The sequence below is a fragment of the Mus caroli genome, unplaced genomic scaffold, assembly GCF_978045245.1.
Source record: "Mus caroli unplaced genomic scaffold, Mus_caroli_1 scaffold_10, whole genome shotgun sequence".
NCBI lineage: Eukaryota > Metazoa > Chordata > Mammalia > Rodentia > Muridae > Mus > Mus caroli.
The window spans coordinates 9,309,294-9,327,424 of NW_028227265.1; the positions used below are offsets into that span (position 1 = coordinate 9,309,294).

Genomic DNA, 18,131 nt, shown 5'->3' on the forward strand with positions numbered 1-18,131 from the left:
ACAAATCCCTTTCCAACTGGGCTGGGGTCTAACCGGCTTCTATAGTGGCCTGTTAAAGCTGCTTCCTCCTATTGCTCACTCAAGCTCTGGAGACTCGGAAGACCCCATTCCCTTCTTTAAACACGCTACAGAGGGCCTGGGAGGCAGGAAGGCCATTTGCCCCCTCCCGCTGCTTGTTCCTTCTGGCCTGTGCCCATCATCTGTCCCTTTTCAACACTAGAAGACAACTGAATCTTCTGCCTCCAGCTAGTGGCTGTTTCTCTCATGACAGCTGCAAACACACCAGTGGCCCTGTCTGCACAGTGTGCTCTGGTGCCCTGCATGGTGCCTGGCTGGGAACTGACTATGGTGGTCTGGATGCAAATGTGGGAGTTGGCAGAGCAGCCTCCTGGGACAGAAACCCAACAGGGGACAGAATCCAACATCCCACTTCCTTCACAGGTGCTTAACAGGACTTAGAATCACCCATGAGATAAGTCTCTGCTATACCTCTGACAGATTATCTAGACTAGGTTAGCCTTTAGCAAGACTTGAGGGATTTTCTTGATTAGGTCAACAGAAATGAGAATGGAGAGCTAACCTCAGTGGACAGCACCATTCCCTGGGCTGAGGTGTCAGATGAAATGAAAAGCAGGACGTGAGCTGAGAACCAGCGTTCGATCATTTCCGTCTCTTAGGTGCCTTAAGTTCCTGTTGCCTCAGTTTCCCCGCTGCGATGGGCTGTAACTGCACTAAGACTTTCCCCCCTTACATTGCTTTTGTCTGCTATTCTATCACGATGTCAGAACGCAGTTGAGATACCCTGCGCAGCAGCACACCAGTGCAAGCACAGTGGAGGAAAGTGGAAATTGTCACAAGGCTGACAAGACCTCAGCCCACCCATACACCCACCCGGTTGGTCTGCTGCCAGCACTGCTTCCGGTGACTTCCTCTGGGCTTTCTGGACATATACTCCCACAGCCTCCCCTTACCTAACAAGAACCTCAGAAGACTGTGACATGGTGCCCTGACATAGTCCCTGACAAAGCCCTGGAGGCCAGTACCCCAACCGGGTGGCAGCCACTGGAGAAGTTCAGAAACAAGCCACCTACTTTAAGACCAAAAGAAGACCTTCAACTTTGCCAAGCTGATGAGTTCAACTTTAATTTAAAAAAAAAAAGAAAGAAAGAAAGAAAAAGGAAAAAGGAAAAAGGAAAGGACATGACTGCTCCTAGGTGTGGTGGAGGAGAAGGTTTACTGCAGATAAAAGGGAGAGCATAGCCAGAAGCAGGGACATCTGGGAGAGTCCAGAGTGGATGTGACCCTGATCTGTGTGAGGAGAGAGGGGAGGGGAAGGAAGAAGAGAGAAGAAGGAACCAGGAACCAGGTGCAGCTGCCAGGAGACCTAAAGAGAACAGAGTAACAGAAATGGTTGGCTTATGTAGAGAAGAGCAGATGGGGAAAGGCAGCTCTTCTCAGCCTCTGGGCTGAAGGAGGGTAGGAGGCAGGTATGCCAGCCAGGAGGGCCATGTAACAAGTAGGGACTGATGATGCTTAGAGAACCTGGCAGTAGGCTTTCACTTTCTTTGCCATGCTAAATAGGCACCTCAGCTGCCTTGGTTCTCCTGAGAGACCTAACAACAGTCCCAAAGATCCTGACCAACCAATCTGCTCCTCACTGAGAATAAGAGACTATGCAACCAGGTAGGGACCTAGGCCTAGTTGAGGTGGCAAGTGGTAGCTGTGTTAGGAAAGAGAAGTTCTTCCCATGAATGTAAGTATGTCAAGCCATAGAGAATATTATCAGTGTTCTTTTAGGGGCAGTGGTGCACAGGTAGCTGTTTATAGAGTTAAACCTAGTTAATATGGCTCCAGGGTAATTTACCGACTTGTAGAATCACATAAACCCACTACTGCCCTTAAGTGACAGATGAGTTGAGTTTCTTGGTGGCCAAACCAAAGGTGACACATGGTGTGCTATGAGACTCTTGTCCTGCCAGAGGCACCCACAGTCACTTTCTCCAAGTACCTGCTGAGCCCCCTGCTTCCCTCCCTCCCTCCCTGTGCAGAGATACTGGTTGTCCCAATAACAAGATCTCTAACAAGGCAGAGACAAAAATGCACCTTTAAATGAGTCTAGAAAGCAGCAGGCGCCCAGTCCCGCGCCTTTGGAATGGGAATCTGCCTGGCTGGAGACTGCCGCTAGGCGAAGACATGCACGGCATTTTGTGAGCCTCTCATCAGGTGCCAGATGTCTCATGCTGGCATTCTCAGAGTGTTTCCAGTGCCAGCTCAGGAAGGTGGTAGCCAAAACAGGAGTGGTGTTGCAGTTGCTAGGAAAGGAGCTGCCACAAGGCTGTGAAAGTAAGTGGAAATTTGGCCATGTCCCCAGACATCAACAGCACCTTACACATCTGTAGGGGACACTCCTATGTGGAGGAGGATAGGACAAGCAACTCTCAGCATCTCTCCCTCAGTCCCAGCCTCCAAAGGCACACTGCTGGTAATGGGGACAATGCAATGATCTACATAATGGAGCAAGACGGTAAAGAGGCTGTCGCTGTGAATGGGCTTGGGGAAGGGAGGCTGAGGAGAGGCCAAGAGCACGGAGACAAGATCTCAGGGGAGACCATGAATAGCATCAACAGGCTGGGTCACTTTGTGGTAAGAGAAGACAGAGAGGGAATAACATCTAGGCTGTGACACTGCCCACAGGTGGGCCTGAAACAGCGTTACCAAGTGCTGCCACTGCAGAGTGACCTTGTGAGCAACCGTGTCATGGTCTTGGGCTACACTGAAAACTAGAGACTGTACAGGGGAGTGCTAAGAAGTAGCCTTGTGAGAGAGAACCACAACATGCCGTGTGAGAAGTTAGCCAGTTCAGGGTCTTCATTCAGGGTCCTGGATCTGAACTGAGGACTGACATGCCACTCACCACAGCACAGCCATGGTCCCGGAGTACAGGGCTGGAGGTGGAACATGGCCCCAACTCCAGGGAGCATCTAGAAGTGGGTGAGGGTCATGAACCGGAAGCATGTACAGGACCACCTAGGGTGTGGTACCAGCACAAGAGCTGGACACGCTGGAAGAGATGGGGGAGCAGGCAGGGCTAGGCTGCAGAGCAATAGGAGCTGTTCTCAGAGGCCAGTTAAGGTTGGCATGGAACTGTGACCACAGCTAGTCAGGAGGCCAGAGCTGACCACTGGTGGGTCACATGATGCATCTCTTCCTCTCAGGCAAGGGGTGGAGAAGCATAGAATCTCAGAAGAAGTCACATCAAGGATGGGCGGTGAGTACAAAGGAGGAGTAATAGCAAGATCTGGGAAAGGTAGCCGATGGTATGAGTGTGCTGTCTACACATACATCAGGGCCCATTACCACAGAAACGCATGTCAGGCTTAGAACATAGCAAACTCATGATAGGACAGCAGCACTAACAAATAATACTGTGATCAGGAGAGTCACGATACCATATCTCATTCTCATAAAAAGGACCTCTGAAACAGATACATCCTTTCCTTTAATGTGCAATTACATCACCACAGACCCATCATGAAGTGGCTGTCACAGTGTGGTGACAAGAATCCGCTTATTTCTTGAGTAGAAATAAATAAAGCATACCAATCCTAGCCACACTGCCGAGAGAGTCCTACAAGGGCAGAACAGCCAAGGCATGCGTCTTCCCATGAAGAAATGCTGTGCTGAAAGGTACTCAGTGTGATGACACAACTACTGTCAACCCATGTGTCGGGGCAACCGCCACACAAGCTAGAGTGGTCCTGAGAGGCACTGGCAAACCTCTGGTGGGAAGCCAGGTAACAATGCTGCTTGTGCTGAGAACACCCTGGAAGGAGCAACTAGCTCTTTCCACAGCGATACTATGGATAGCCATGGCCCTGGCTATTGGCCCTGCACACATTGTTAACTTCAACCCTGAGTCCAGAGTGACCCTGGAGCCATCTGTTTATACAGAACAGTGGATTTTCAATGGCATCTTAAAAAAATATTTATTTATTTATTTTATGTATATGAGTACACTGTGGCTGTACAGATCGTTGTGAGCCTTTAGGTGGTTGTTGGGAATTGATTTTTTTTTTAAAGGACCTCTGCTTACTCCAGTTGGCCCCGCTCGCTCAGTCCCTGCTTGCTCTGGCCCAAAGATTTATTTATTATTATACCCAAGTACACTGTAGCTGTCTTCAGACGTGCCAGAAGAGGGCATCAGATCCCATTACAGATGGTTGTGAGCCACCATGTGGTTGTGGGATTTGAACTCAGGACCTTCAGAAGAGAAGTCAGTACACTTAATCACTGAGCCATCTCTCCAGGCCTCAAAGGTATCTTAATTTGATACATTTGCAAGACTTTAAAAAAGATGAAAGAATAAAGTGGAGAGCCACTGGCAACAGAAGGCATTGAAATGACACCATGCTGAGCTGCCACAGGAACATCAGAGAGGAAGTGGATTTCATGGTTGGGAACAACTATTTGGAGATGGGACCATGGCCTTCCATCTGTGAGGGGCTGGACTGCTCTTCATGGCTTGTAGGGTTCAAACAGGGTAAGGCCCATTGAGCAGTATGGCCCTGAACATTCGGTCTTCTTGCCAGGAAAGCCAACAGGAAGGTTTCAACAGGGAGGGGTGCCTGTTGTTTCCCTCTGAGATGTTTCTCTGTGAAACTCAACCCAGCTTTTCTCCTTTGTAACCCTCATCATGTTAGGGATGCCAAGTTTAACATCTCTGGGAAGAAGGAAATGGGAAAGAAAGGACTGACTGTTGGTCCCTAATTGAGGGGGAGAAAATGAGAGGTGATATTCTCCGTGAACAGCAGCTGGTCTATACCTAGATGAACCAGGCTGGGGGCAAGCCATGACTGAGACAGGCTCCTTCCTCCTTCTTCCTTGATTTTGCTACCATGGAAAGTTCTACAATAAACACCACCCCACAGCCAACATCTAGAATGATCTAAAAGGCTAGCAGCCCAAGTGGCCATGAAACGGGGGATGCGAATCATGATTACAAGCAATAGCTCCTCCAAGGCTGAACCCCGGGGTCCTGTGTGCCATTCAAAACTCACGAGGTGATGGTTCTATTATCTCAGGCAAGTTCACTGTTCTCTGATTGTCATCATTCCTTCACTCCAGTGTTTCCACAGTAACCACATGCTTCAGTTCAATCTCAGTCACTGGTCAGTCCTTCTGCAAGGTCTGTTGGCTTGAGACTGGGTCTTTTGCTGGGTATCTCTAGGTAGCCTGGAGTTTGCTATGTAGACCAGGATGGCCTTGAACGCAGATCTCCCTGTCTCTCTCTGCTCTCTGAGTGCAGGGATTAAAGGTGTGTGGCACCATGCCTGGCCAGCCAGGGTTTTTTAACAGGACAAACCAACAGCTGGGACAGTTGGATGCAGTCAGGCCGACTGGCTTGACTTTCCTTGCTTTTGGGTTAACTTGGCAAAATATATGAACAGTGTCTGCCTTTTGGTATGGAGAAAAGAGCAGGCCATCACCAGGTGGAGACATGCTTCCTCCCATGGGATATAAAAGTATGCCTTCCCAAAAAGCCCACTGGAGGGCACGATGGGAGTGAGAGATGGTTCCTTCTCTTCACATTCAGTGCTGTCTTCTGGCACAGGAGGGCCAAGCATAAAGCTGCGCACATGTAGAGGACATCTGTGTCCCGTGGGAGGAGAGATCAAGCTACTGTCCTGGAGGCAGGAAGCCCTGGCAGACTGCCCCATGTCCTCTGTGGAAAGGCCACTAGTGTCCACCTCCGCCTCCTCAGGACACCTGTCATCTCTGTCAGAGCTGCCCACACAGCTCTCCTGGGACAAAGGCAGAGATGCTGTCATGATTCAGAAGCAACCTCAGGCAGGTACTTGAGCAACTCTGAAACTTCACCACTTCAGTACTGCACACCCTGGCCTTCAAGCCTGTCTCCCTCCCCTGGCCTTCGAGCCTGTCTCCCTCCCCTGGCCTTCAAGCCTGTCTCCCTCCCCTGGCCTTCAAGCCTGTCTCCCTCTCCTGACCTTCAAGTCTGTCTCCCTCTCCAGATCTTCAAGCCTGTCTCCCTCCCCTGGCCTTCAAGCCTGTCTCCCTCTCCTGACCTTCAAGCCTGTCTCCCTCCCCTGGCCTTCAAGCCTGTCTCCCTCTCCTGATGTTCAAGCCTGTTTCCCTCTCCTAGTTTGCCTCTCCCTCTGGCTAAATCCCTAACTATGTGGAAGCCTGCTCCACCACATGCAGAAATCTCAAGCTGACAGTGTTCTACCTGGGGGCTTTCTGCAGGTCACTGGTATCCTCTGACCCCCTCATGTCATCGCGCCTGCCTGCTCGGTCTATTTTAGGGCAATAACCTAAACGTGCAACGAAGATGGGAAAACAACCAAAGGGTGCAATAAAAATACTGTGTAAATATTGTTACATTAATTCTGTCACTTCACTGAAATCTGAGGGCAACACTGACAGCAGGGCATTGAGGAAAATGTTTATGTTCAATGAAAACAAGACCAGAACTCAAAGGGCTCAAAGGGGACTACAGCCCCTGGGAAGCCTGGCTGCTTTCGCAGGTTGCCGTAGGGATCAAATGGGTGATGGAGTCGGCCTGTCCAAGAGCTACTACTCAGCAGCATGCTAATGCTAGGTGTCGTAAGGGACTGAACATAGTCCTTCAGAGCATTTTTTTTAATCCAGCGAGAATCATTATTGCAATAAAATTCGGCCCCCCATCTTGAGATAGGGTTTCATGTAGCTCAGGCTAGACTTAAGATCACTATGCAGCCCAGGATGACCTTGAACTTTTGAACTTACTGTCTCTGCCTCTGGAACACTGGGAATATAGATATGTCCCACCACACTCAGTTTATGTGGTGCTGGGAGCTGACCCAGGGCTTTGAACATGCTGGGCAAGCATTCTACCCACTGGGCTACATGCCCAGCCCTTGTTTTTGGTCGTTTCTTGGGTGTCTACTATTTTTTGTTTTAAAGTGAGATTTCACTTTGTAATCAAGCTGGGCCTAGATACTCAGTACATAGCTCAAGCCACCCTCAAAGGAACTATCTTTCCTTTTACCTCATAGAGAATATAAATGTGAATCATCACACCCAACTTTAGCTTTGCTTTTTGAAAATTAAAAAATAAAAAACAAACAAACGATGAAAGAGCACAGGCAGGTACAAGCACACTGAGAACTTTTATTATTGCTATTGTTGAGACAGGATCTCATTCTGCAGCCTAGGTTGGCCTGGAAACCACCTGCCTCAACTTCTCCAGTGATGGTGAGGTACTGGTTTCTTTATAGAGCTAGATTAGCCTCTGCACAGGAGGCCACATGCACAGTGACCATCTGGATGCAAACACCCAACACCTTGGGTTCAAGCCTCCACTCTCAGAAGCCTTCCCGACATCTCCTCCTGAAACTGTCTAATGCAGGCTGCCTGTGGCTGACCTGAGATACGTGATGCCTTGGAATATGAACATGTTCCATATGCGCCTTCCATGCACTGCCCAAAGGTAACTGTACACAGTATTTCTGTGTGCCCGTGCTTGACTTGGACCCTCACATGAGGTCTGCCATCGTATCTCATTGGTGCCGAGGGGCTTAGGACTTTCAGATCATGTAGGAGGCTCCTTTGCTGTCACTCACTAGCTTAGCCCAGGAGGCTGCTCACTCAGTGAAGACAAAACCAGCTGTCTCACAGAGGACTACAGAGAGCCCCTGAGCAGCAGCACAGCACTTAGCTTTGTCCAACCATCTACCCTGCTCCTCTTTCCCCACACAAGCCATACAGTTCCTGGCCGGACATGCAGTGACATCCCTTTTCTTTATTCAGCCCAGGTTCTCTGCTCCACGCCGTGAGTCTGGGGCTTCTAGGCTCCCTGTCCTTCTGGGCAAGTGCCTGGTCACCTGCCTCACCACAGATGCGGCTCTGATAACCGCAGAGAATGCAGACTGGTACCTCTGAAAATCTAATGCTGGCCGATAGGTGAGAGAAGAGATCAATATGTGACTACCACCAGAGTGGCAGGAGGCTGTCATTTCTGCCCCTGCTGTCCTCATCCTGAACTAATTATAGTGCAATACCTGGAAGAAGCATGAGGGAGAGAAGGGTCTAGCCACCCAGTCCTGGCTTGGGGAAGAAGTAAGGTGGCTTGCTTTCCAGACTGAGAGCCAGATCCCCAAGGTGTCCCTGCTGCCTTGTCTCTATCTTCTTCTCTCCAGTGGTCCAGTCCCCAGGCCATTCCTCACAGACAGCCCGTGTCCAGGTCCCTCAGCCCTGAGGGAGGAAAGCCCCCTTTCAGTTAGAAAAGTCTAAATGGCCTGCGTGTGGTGGTGCATACCTTTAATCCCAGCACTCAGGAGGCAGAGGCAGGCAGATTTCTGAGTTCAAGGCCAGCCTGGTCTACAGAGTGAGGTCCAGGACAGCCAGAGCTATACAGAGAAACCCTGTCTCAAAACAAAAACAAAACAGAAAAAAAGAAAAGAAAAGAAAAGTCTAAATGGGTGGAAACCCCACTGTTTCCCCTCTAGGTCTACTGGGATAAGCAAGGAAACACAAAGACAGGAAAGCACATGGAAGCCTGCTAAGGCCCTGACTGTGGTGCTGTCCTTGTTGCCCTCAGTCAACCGCAGTCTGAAAACATGAACTAGAAATGTCAGGAGTAAAATTCCTGTTTGACATACTCTTCCATCTGCTTGAGAGATCCAACATAAACATACTGTCTCCACTACCCATTCAACAGCACTTGATAGCCATGTTGGTTATCAGATCCACTGTGCCAGGACCCAGTCTTGCGTCTCAATAGCTTTTATTTTATTTAATAATGGCCTCAAAGTGAAAAAGGCCATATGCTGGCCTAATGTCTGCTGAAGCCAAGATACCAACACTCCCTGAGAGTCTTAAACACAACTCACTCAGAGTCTTATAAATTGACACAGGGAACACCCAGGGTTAATCCAAAATTATCCAGCACACAAAGAACCAGGCACGTCCTTAGGAGTGAGAATGCTCGGGCCACCTGAAAGGTCCCACGACTGGAATCAGCTGACAGAGGGTTCTGAATGGCGATTAGTAAAAACTACTCCAGGAAGCAAAGCCGGGTGGTCCAGAAGGAAAAAACTTAAAAGTCTCAGGGGGAGAAGAAGATAAAGGGAAATCAAACAGAACTTGTAGAGTGGAGAATAAAAACCTCACTGGAGAGGCTTGGCAGCAGAACAGGACGACACAGCAGTCAGTGAACACCAAAAGGTCAGCAAGCACCTGATCCCAGCAACAGAGAAGACAAGGAAATGAGCTGAGCCTGCCTGCAGCCAAGGGACAGCATCAAAGGGTCCAATATGTGTGTGCTGCAAGGGAAGACAGCATGAAACAGAGAGGGAAAAAACCCTAAAGCTATGGCCGACAAAGAACAAAGCCCATAGAGCCAAAAGCTGACTAATTTGAGAGACTCCATTTCACACCCCCTCACACACACACACACACACACACACACACACACACACGCACACCATACACGCATCACACGCATACAATCCAACAGTCAGGGAGGTCATGTCAAGGAGCATGAAAGCACAGGTAACCAGATGGAAGAATCATACAGTGGCGCATGCCTATGGTTAGCACTTGGGAGGTACAGGCAGAGAGATCAGAAGTTCAAGGGCATCCAAAGAGGGGAAAAGAAACAGCCCTGGTGTGTAGTGAGCAGACTTTAGAGAAAGTCATTTCCCTCTTACTATGCTTGCCTTGGGCATCAAGTCACTCACCACTCTGGATGGATGGTGGCCTTGGGCATCAGGTTGCTGTGCCCTGTGCCAGACTTCTCTGCAGAATTACATTCATCCATTCTGCCTCTGTCCCTCTCTCTGTGTGACTCTGTCTGTCTGTCTGTCTGTCTCTGTCTCTCTGTGTGGTCTACATGTGTACTATGTGTGTGTGCAGGTGCCTTTGGAGACCAGAAGAGAGCATCAGAGTCCTTGGAACTGGAGTTCCAGGTGGGTGTGAGCTACCCCACACGGGAGCTGGGAACTGAACCGCAGTCCTCTGTAAAGCACCAGATGCTCTTAACCACCGAGCTGTCTCTACAGCCACGAGGATTAATGCTTTCTCTCTTCTGTTTTGTTCATGGCCCTATCTGAGAAGCATGATGGATGTGCTTACCCCACAGAACAAATCATCTGTACACATCTCTGGGGATTTCTCTGCATGGGAAGCCTGCTTATTTATCTTGCAGAGCTAAACACAGTGATGGCAGATCCTGGTAAGCACACTCTGGTCTGAGGTGTGCACTGCTCTGAGGGGAATATCACATTCACACATCTGCTCAGTAGTGTGCATGCCAAGAGCTAGAAACTGAAAGGTTCTACTGCCCAGTGGCCAGGTGGACAACTGGGCATGCCCTCACTCTAGACTCCGGGCACAAACACCTCAGTGAGCCTCAGCGAGGTGAAGGGAGTCTCCTGGAAAGTTCCCCTGATTCTATCTGTGAGACATTTCACAAAAGGCAGAGAGACAGGTGGCATTACTGGGTAGAGATGGAGAGGGGCATTGCCAATGGGTATTTAGGATGATAGAAATGGCTTCCTAGTTAAATTTGGTAGTAACTGCATGAGTCTATGTGTATTAAAATATTACTCTAAAAGACATCTACTTTACTAAATGATAATTATAAGGAAGAGAATCAGCAAAGGCAGCTGAGTGCCTGAGACACAGCCCAGGTTCAACAGTTGCCCTTTCTTAGGAAAATGGCTAGAGTCTGGAGCAGAGGTAGAGCACTTACCTGGCATCACAAAATAAATTTAGAAGAAAAAAATGAGAAAAGAAAAAGAGGGGGCTCTAGAGATCCCAGACACAGCAGCTAGCTGCACCCACCACATGCCCACCCACATGGGCCCTGGATTTGGTACTCAAACCCAACTTTCCCCAGGTTTCCCCTGTCCCGAGCTACCTCAGCTACAGCTCTCCCTGACAGGCAGTCCTGAAACTGGTCCTTTGAGAGTCTGTGTCACCTCAGGCTCTGTCATCAGCAGCCTCACAAAGAAGAAAGATATTGCCGCCTACAGTCTCACTTGCCCATGACAGCAGTGAAGCTCAGTGAAGGTCTGGAAGCTGGGGAGGGGCTGGAAACCAGGAAGGTCAGCTATAAATTCCCTGCCTGCCAGGCGGGATGCAGGTTGGATTAGGAGGGAGGGAGGAGAGCTGGGGCTTCTCATCCTCTGCCAGTGGGGGCGGGGGAAAGGCATCCCTGCTCAAAAGCACACTAGGTTTGAACAGGACAGGGCAGGCAACTTCTGAGAAGGTGGCCGCATGGGAAAGGTAGCACTGCATAGTAAGAAAGACACCAAGTGAGAGGATGAGGGGCAGAACTCACAGGGACACAAGGATGAGTCCCACCAGGCTTCTTTAGGAAGTGCTAAAGACCCAGGGCTAACAAGGAATACAGCCCTCTCGCTTTACTGCCAATACTATAACTGGATTCTGAGATCCCACACTGCACACTGCCACTGTGACAATCCTGTTAGACACTCTGCAGGGTATACCCACACTGGCTGTCTTCTCCTTCAGCATCAGTGGTGCAGCCATGAGTCCAGGGCAGCACAGAAAGTCCACACCAAGAATAGGGCTCAGGGGCAGTAAGCTGTGCCAGGAGCCCTCAGGACTCCTGTGTCACAGAAAACTAGATGAGTCCCAGCACCACAGACTGTTGACAGGATGTGTGACAGGATGAACTGCCCCAAGGTTGAGTGCTACTCTCAGGGTGGGAGAACAGATGCTTCAAGAGCCACTGGGACAATAGGAGCTTCAGTCTTCACCAGGAGCAACAATGCATGCTGCAGGCTCCTGGGAGGAGCCCCACTCCCAGTCAGTTCCCTGAATACCATGGCCCTTCCTGGTTGACACAGAAGGTCACCGTGATTTCCTGCATTGTGCCAGGCGTCCACCCATCCCCTTCCTTCCCTGTACCAACACCACTGACCCAGAGCCTTCACCACTGATTGCCCAAGAGTCAGAGCCACAGATAGCGATAAGCAACACAAAACTCGCCTCTGCCTCTCCACTGAGGAGACAGTTAGAGAATGTTTGTGCCTGCCTGCTGCATTCCACTTGGTCAAATACCCCCACAGGAGTCGGGCAGAGCAACTCAAAGAAAAGAGCAAGAACGGCCAGGCAAGTCACCAGAGCCACACCCTAATCTTTTAGGGGAGGCATCTATGTGGCACAGGAGGAGATGCACTGACACTACCTGCTCCACACTGGGGCTGGGTCCTGAGTAGTGACAGCAGGCAGGGTTCAGCAAGGCCTGAGTCTGACAGACCACGCCTGGCCTTCCTGCCCCAATGGTCTCATTTTCTATAAGCTTTTCCTGGAGTGATTCACCCCAGTTTGATGTCTCTTGCTGGAGTATACTGAATTTAGACAGCTTGCAGGGACTCTAGCAGATCCGAGCATAGAAGACATTATGGACAGGTTCTACCTTTTCACCCTTGCTAAAAACCGTTACATCCCTAAAGCCAGCCTTCAAGGTCTATTTGATTATTTAGTCACCTAGTCATTCCTGAGACCAAACACCAAGGTCCAACAATCAAAATTCATGATTCGGCAAATATGTCCAAATCAGGATTTACCAACTCACCCCAGCATGGCCTGCTCTTTCCTCTTAAAACCTCCACTCCAGGAGTGGTGTTTGTTTGTTTTGCTCTTGCTTTCTTGTTTGCTTGTGTTTGTTGCTTCTGCTGCTGCCTTTGCAGCCCAGCCCCCTGCCCCTCTGGGGTAATAAATCTCCTTGCTAAGAATTTGGTGTCCTGTACCGATTCTGGGTGTGTGTGTGTGGGGGGGGGTAGACCTTGCTTTTACAACTTCCTAAAATGCCATACCAGATCCTTCAGACAGCTTGACACAAGAGATTAAATAAGCTTCGTGGGTCAGAATCCCCGAAACAAGGTGTGGAGGAAAGGAGGAGTGTCATTTCTCCACGGGCTGCTGATCAGACTAGACTGCTCAGTCATACCAGGAGCTAGAAAAGACACACACACACACACACACAAGAGGTTGGGTTGGGGGAAGACACCAGAGTCACACAACACAGAGGGAAAGACACAATATAAAACATGAATGGAGATGTTAATTCTGAGACTCAGAAATGACATACACACACACACACACACACACACACACACACACACACACACAGAGAGAGAGAGAGAGAGAGAGAGAGAGAGAGTTAGAAACACACACACACAAAAGGAGACAGAGAGCAGATACCTTACTGCACACCAGTACTTGGCATCTGAGATACTATTGAATTCTGGATTTTTGGAGGGAGAGGTCTCACTATGTGTCTTGAACTCAAGCATTTTAGTGTTCCTGATATCTCAGCCTCCTCAGTTACTGAAACTACAGCTGTGTACCAGCACTTTAAATTTCCCTTATTAAACATTTCGAAGATTTTATGTCACTCAGTGTAGAAACCTTAAACAGTTATAGTTCTTTACGTTTTTGATAATCTGCATTTGAATGGAAGAGTGGGTTGAAGGAAACCCTCGTGCATCCTTTCCAGGACTGTGAGACGTGGGCACTCCTCTGCATGCTGGTAAACTGATCACCAGTTTCCCCAGAGTCAAAGCCAGCTTCAGCCAGTGCTGCTTGCAGTCCTGTCAGGGCAGCCCAGCTGGGCTTTTCCAGCAGGGGCAAGGGCTTCTCGGTTATAAAGGGATTCTTGGTTATTAAACGTCATGACAACTAACACTGCACTCTCACAACGCTCCAGGCACCGAGCCACACTGGCCAGGTCCACTGCTATGTCAGTCTGTGAGTATAGAGTCCTTAAGGCTTAGAAAGCTACATAGCTGCCTGGGGCCAAAGAGCTACTGCAGAAGTCCAAATAGAGCCGGCAGCACCTGCTTCCACAGCTTTGCTATGCTGGATTGTGGATTCACTACAGCTAGATAGACTATGTATTCCTCCAAGGCATACATCCATCTTGTTACAAGCTTGATCCACAGGCTGACAATATGGAAGGGGTTGGGAATGATCCAGAGGCAGACATAATGAGAGGTACTTAGGTCATCAGGAATCTGTTCATCCTATCCTGCTAAGGCTAAAAATGAGACCATTCCCTTTTCATAGGCTTTGCCATGGTATGTTCCTCTCACTTAAACCTGTGTCCTCTTTAATCCAGCTGCTTTTGGTATTGAGCTTCAGTAGTGAAAGCTGATGAACACAAACAAGGACCTGTCCATCCGCCACAGCACTCGGATGGGCTGGTGGCCACAGTCTGTGAAACACTAACAGGAAAGACTGTTCCTGCTCTGGACTGGCAGTCAACTCTGGTTGATACAGAGCAGTCCTGTTCTATAGCTGCTGCCTTGATGTCACTTCCCTTCCTTTCCATAAGTGGGAGGATTCAGGGTGTTACTCTGAAGAGATCAGGTCATTTGTTTGACAACAATTGATTAGGTCCTTACTGGCCCCAGGGATGTGAAGATAAATGGGAAATGGACTCAGAGACATTCCAGAAGTATCTTAGCCCCTGCCAAATGCCACAATTCTAGATGCAGATGCTAATGGCAACACAGAAGTGGAAGCTTGATTTTGCCTGGGGAATCTTAAGAGCCTTGTTTCCCTAGTGCTGGGGAAGATGGCTCAGTGGCTAAAGCATTTGCCTTACAAGCAGAGAGACTCGGTTCAAAGCAGGAGGACCTCAGACCTATGAAAAGCCATGAGAAGTGGTATGCAATTAAAATCTCAGTGTTTACACTCAGAAAATCTCTCAATGTTTCTACCGCAAGTTGGGAGGTGGAGAGGGAAGACTCCCTGGGAGCTCACGGGCCAGCTAACCTGGCATGTACACTGCCTAACAACAAACCATCTCAAACAGAGTGGAAGGTGAAGATTGACACCTAAGGCTGTCCTCTGACCTCAGAGAGGGAGGGAGGGAAGGAGAGAGAGAGAGAGAGAGAGAGAGAGAGAGAGAGAGAGAGAGATATTGATTGATTGATTTCAGAGTCAAATCTGGTAGAAGCCCAAGCATGCCAGACACAAGAAAATATTTAAGACAACAAAAGCAGATGGCATAAAGTGGCAAGAAGATCGAGTGGACTGATGTTCCCTATATCAATAATGCAGACTTACTCAGACTTAGCTGGAAAACTGGGAGGGATAGAGAACACTGGAAGCCTAGCAAAGCTTCAGTTTACATTTGCAAGTATTTCCCCAAACTGTACATGTCAGCGTGTATATAACTGACGACTGTTTTAACCATAATAAAATCAGCTTGGAACTCTCTTACAGGCAATCACATACAATAGGAGGTAAACCCCCTCGGTCCCCAGCCTTCTCTTACTTTGGAACATAAACACATGTTCTTCAGAACCATGGAGGTGAAGAGCCTGCATGTGCCACTGGCTAGTGAATGGGGAAGAAGGCTCCCTCCAACCCAGCACTCAGGACACCTAACCAGTGCGAGGACCACTCTGTGTGCACAGACGCAGCCCCTCTGCTGCCTGCAGCAGAGCTCTAGTTCACTGTACAGGTGTCTTCCCTTCTATCAGCTCAGCTGCTCTCAGTGGAGGCTGCTCCCATTTGCTCAGTCCTCTGAGAGAAAGAAACATTAGGTTGGGAGCCCCCAACCTGGGACAAGAGGGAGTGAGAGTGTGGGTCTGAATGGAGTTGCCAAGCTCCTAGATAAGGACTTTCCCAATGTCACCAGAGGTGACAGAGCAGGCACCATGGATTACAACAGAGCAGGGCATCTCTCCACTGCACGTTGGATCTTCAGGCTGTCTGTCACTCTCCTTTGATCACAGCCAGGTTTCTCACTAGAGATCTGTAGAGCAAGAACTTCCCTGTCTAGTGTTGGGTGCTCAGAGCCACTGTGACACTACACATGTCTCATCTACATTAGACCCAAGCAACAGAAACTCCAAAGAACCCCGGCCCTTTGAGTTGTTCCACGTTGAATTCTTCCCTTGTTTTGCTGTTCCCTAAAACCCCATCAGTAGAATAAACAGGATGGTCCTTGAAACAACTGTTGGACAAAGTGGGTAATATTTTTTTGGTGGCAAGGAAGCCTGGACATTAAGCAGCCCTGTTAGAAAAGTCACCAAAAGGCACTGACTACTGAGCTGCCCCGACATGCTTAGTGGATTCTTTATGTGCTTGGCCACATGCCCACTGGGCTACCAAGCAGAATTCACTCTGCAATACAGTGGGACATGCTTTGTCTGAAAGGGACAAGACAGTCAGAGGCCCCAAAGAATAAGCAGAAATCATGGCATCATTGTTAGTGCTTCCAATGAGATACGGATGTAAACAGATCAGATCTGAACCTCACAGTGGCGATCCACATGTGGTTGTCCAAGCTGAGATGTCCTGGCCATCAGATTTCTAACTTCATACAAGAAAAAAAAAAAAAAACGAGTTTAAAGTCTCTCAGTAATTATTATCATAAGGTGGTTGTGATGGAGTCACCTGGAATCCCAGTACTCCAGAGGCTGAAGCAAGAGGATAATGAGTTCTAGCCCAACTTGGACTACATAATAAGATCTTAACTCAAAAAACAAAAACAAGGCTCTCTGCTCCTCCCTGTTTTCAGAGACAGCCGCATCTTCTTGTGCAGTGCCAGCCTCGTCCCGTAGACAAAATGGTGAAGGTCGGTGTGAACGGATTTGGCCGCATTGAGCGACTGGTCACCAGGGCTGCCATCTGCTCTCCACAAGGCAAAGTGGAGATTGTTGCCATCAACGACCCCTTCATTGACCTCAACTACATGGTCTACATGTTCCAGTATGACTCCACCCACGGCAAATTCAACGGCACAGTCAAGGCCGAGAATGGGAAGCTTGTCATCAATGGGAAGCCCATCACCATCTTCCAGGAGCGAGACCCTCTAACATCAAATGGGGTGAGGCCGGTGCTGAGTATGTCGTGGAGTCTACTGGTGTCTTCACCACCATGGAGAAGGCCGGGGCCCACTTGAAGGGTGGAGCCAAAAGGGTCATCATCTCCGCCCCTTCTGCCGATGCCCCCATGTTTGTGATGGGTGCGAACCATGAGAAATATGACAACTCACTCAAGATTGTCAGCAATGCATCCTGCACCACCAACTGCTTAGCCCCCCTGGCCAAGGTCATCCATGACAACTTTGGCATTGTGGAAGGGCTCATGACCACAGTCCATGCCATCACTGCCACCCAGAAGACTGTGGATGGCCCCTCTGGAAAGCTGTGGCGTGATGGTCGTGGGGCTGCCCAGAACATCATCCCTGCATCCACTGGTGCTGCCAAGGCTGTGGGCAAGGTCATCCAAGAGCTGAACGGGAAGCTCACTGGCATGGCCTTCCGCGTTCCTACCCCCAATGTGTCCGTCGTGGATCTGACGTGCCGCCTGGAGAAACCTGCCAAGTATGATGACATCAAGAAGGTGGTGAAGCAGGCATCTGAGGGCCCACTGAAGGGCATCTTGGGCTACACTGAGGACCAGGTTGTCTCCTGCGACTTCAACAGCAACTCCCACTCTTCCACCTTCGATGCCGGGGCTGGCATTGCTCTCAATGACAACTTTGTCAAGCTCATTTCCTGGTATGACAATGAATATGGCTACAGCAACAGGGTGGTGGACCTCATGGCCTACATGGCCTCCAAGGAGTAAGAAACCCTGGACCACCCACCCCAGCAAGGACACTGAGAGCAAGAGAGAGACCCTATCCCAACTCTGAGGCCCCCAACACTGAGTATCTCCCTCACAATTTCCATCCCAGACCCCCATAATAACAGGAGGGGCCTAGGGAGCCCTCCCTACTCTCTTGAATACCATCAATAAAGTTCACTGCACCCACAAAAAAAAAAACAAAAACAAAAAATAAAACAACAAACCCCCCAGAAGACTATATTCTAGGACTGGAGAGATGGCTTAGCCATTAAGAGCACTGGCTGCACTTCCAGAGAACCAAGGTTTGAGTCCTAGCATCTGAATATATAGTGGTTCACATCAGCCTGTAATTCTAGTCTTGAAGGGATCTGATATCCTCTTTTTGGCCTCTGTGGGCACCAGACCCACATGTGGTCCACATACATACATACAGGCAAGCACCCATACACATACAAATAAATGGCCCTTTAAAAAACTATATCATGTGGAAATGTTGGTTACATAGAATACTG

The 18,131-nt window shown here is 49.2% G+C and overlaps 1 protein-coding gene and 1 pseudogene across 4 annotated transcripts in view; one reads left to right on the plus strand and one right to left on the minus strand.

The window, feature by feature from the left end:
* The window catches only part of Kiaa0513 (KIAA0513 ortholog), a 65,433-nt gene that overhangs the window by 27,019 nt on the left and 20,283 nt on the right, over nt 1–18,131 (minus strand). The window lies entirely within an intron of this gene.
* Nucleotides 16,546–17,787, plus strand: LOC147002334 (glyceraldehyde-3-phosphate dehydrogenase pseudogene; annotated as a pseudogene).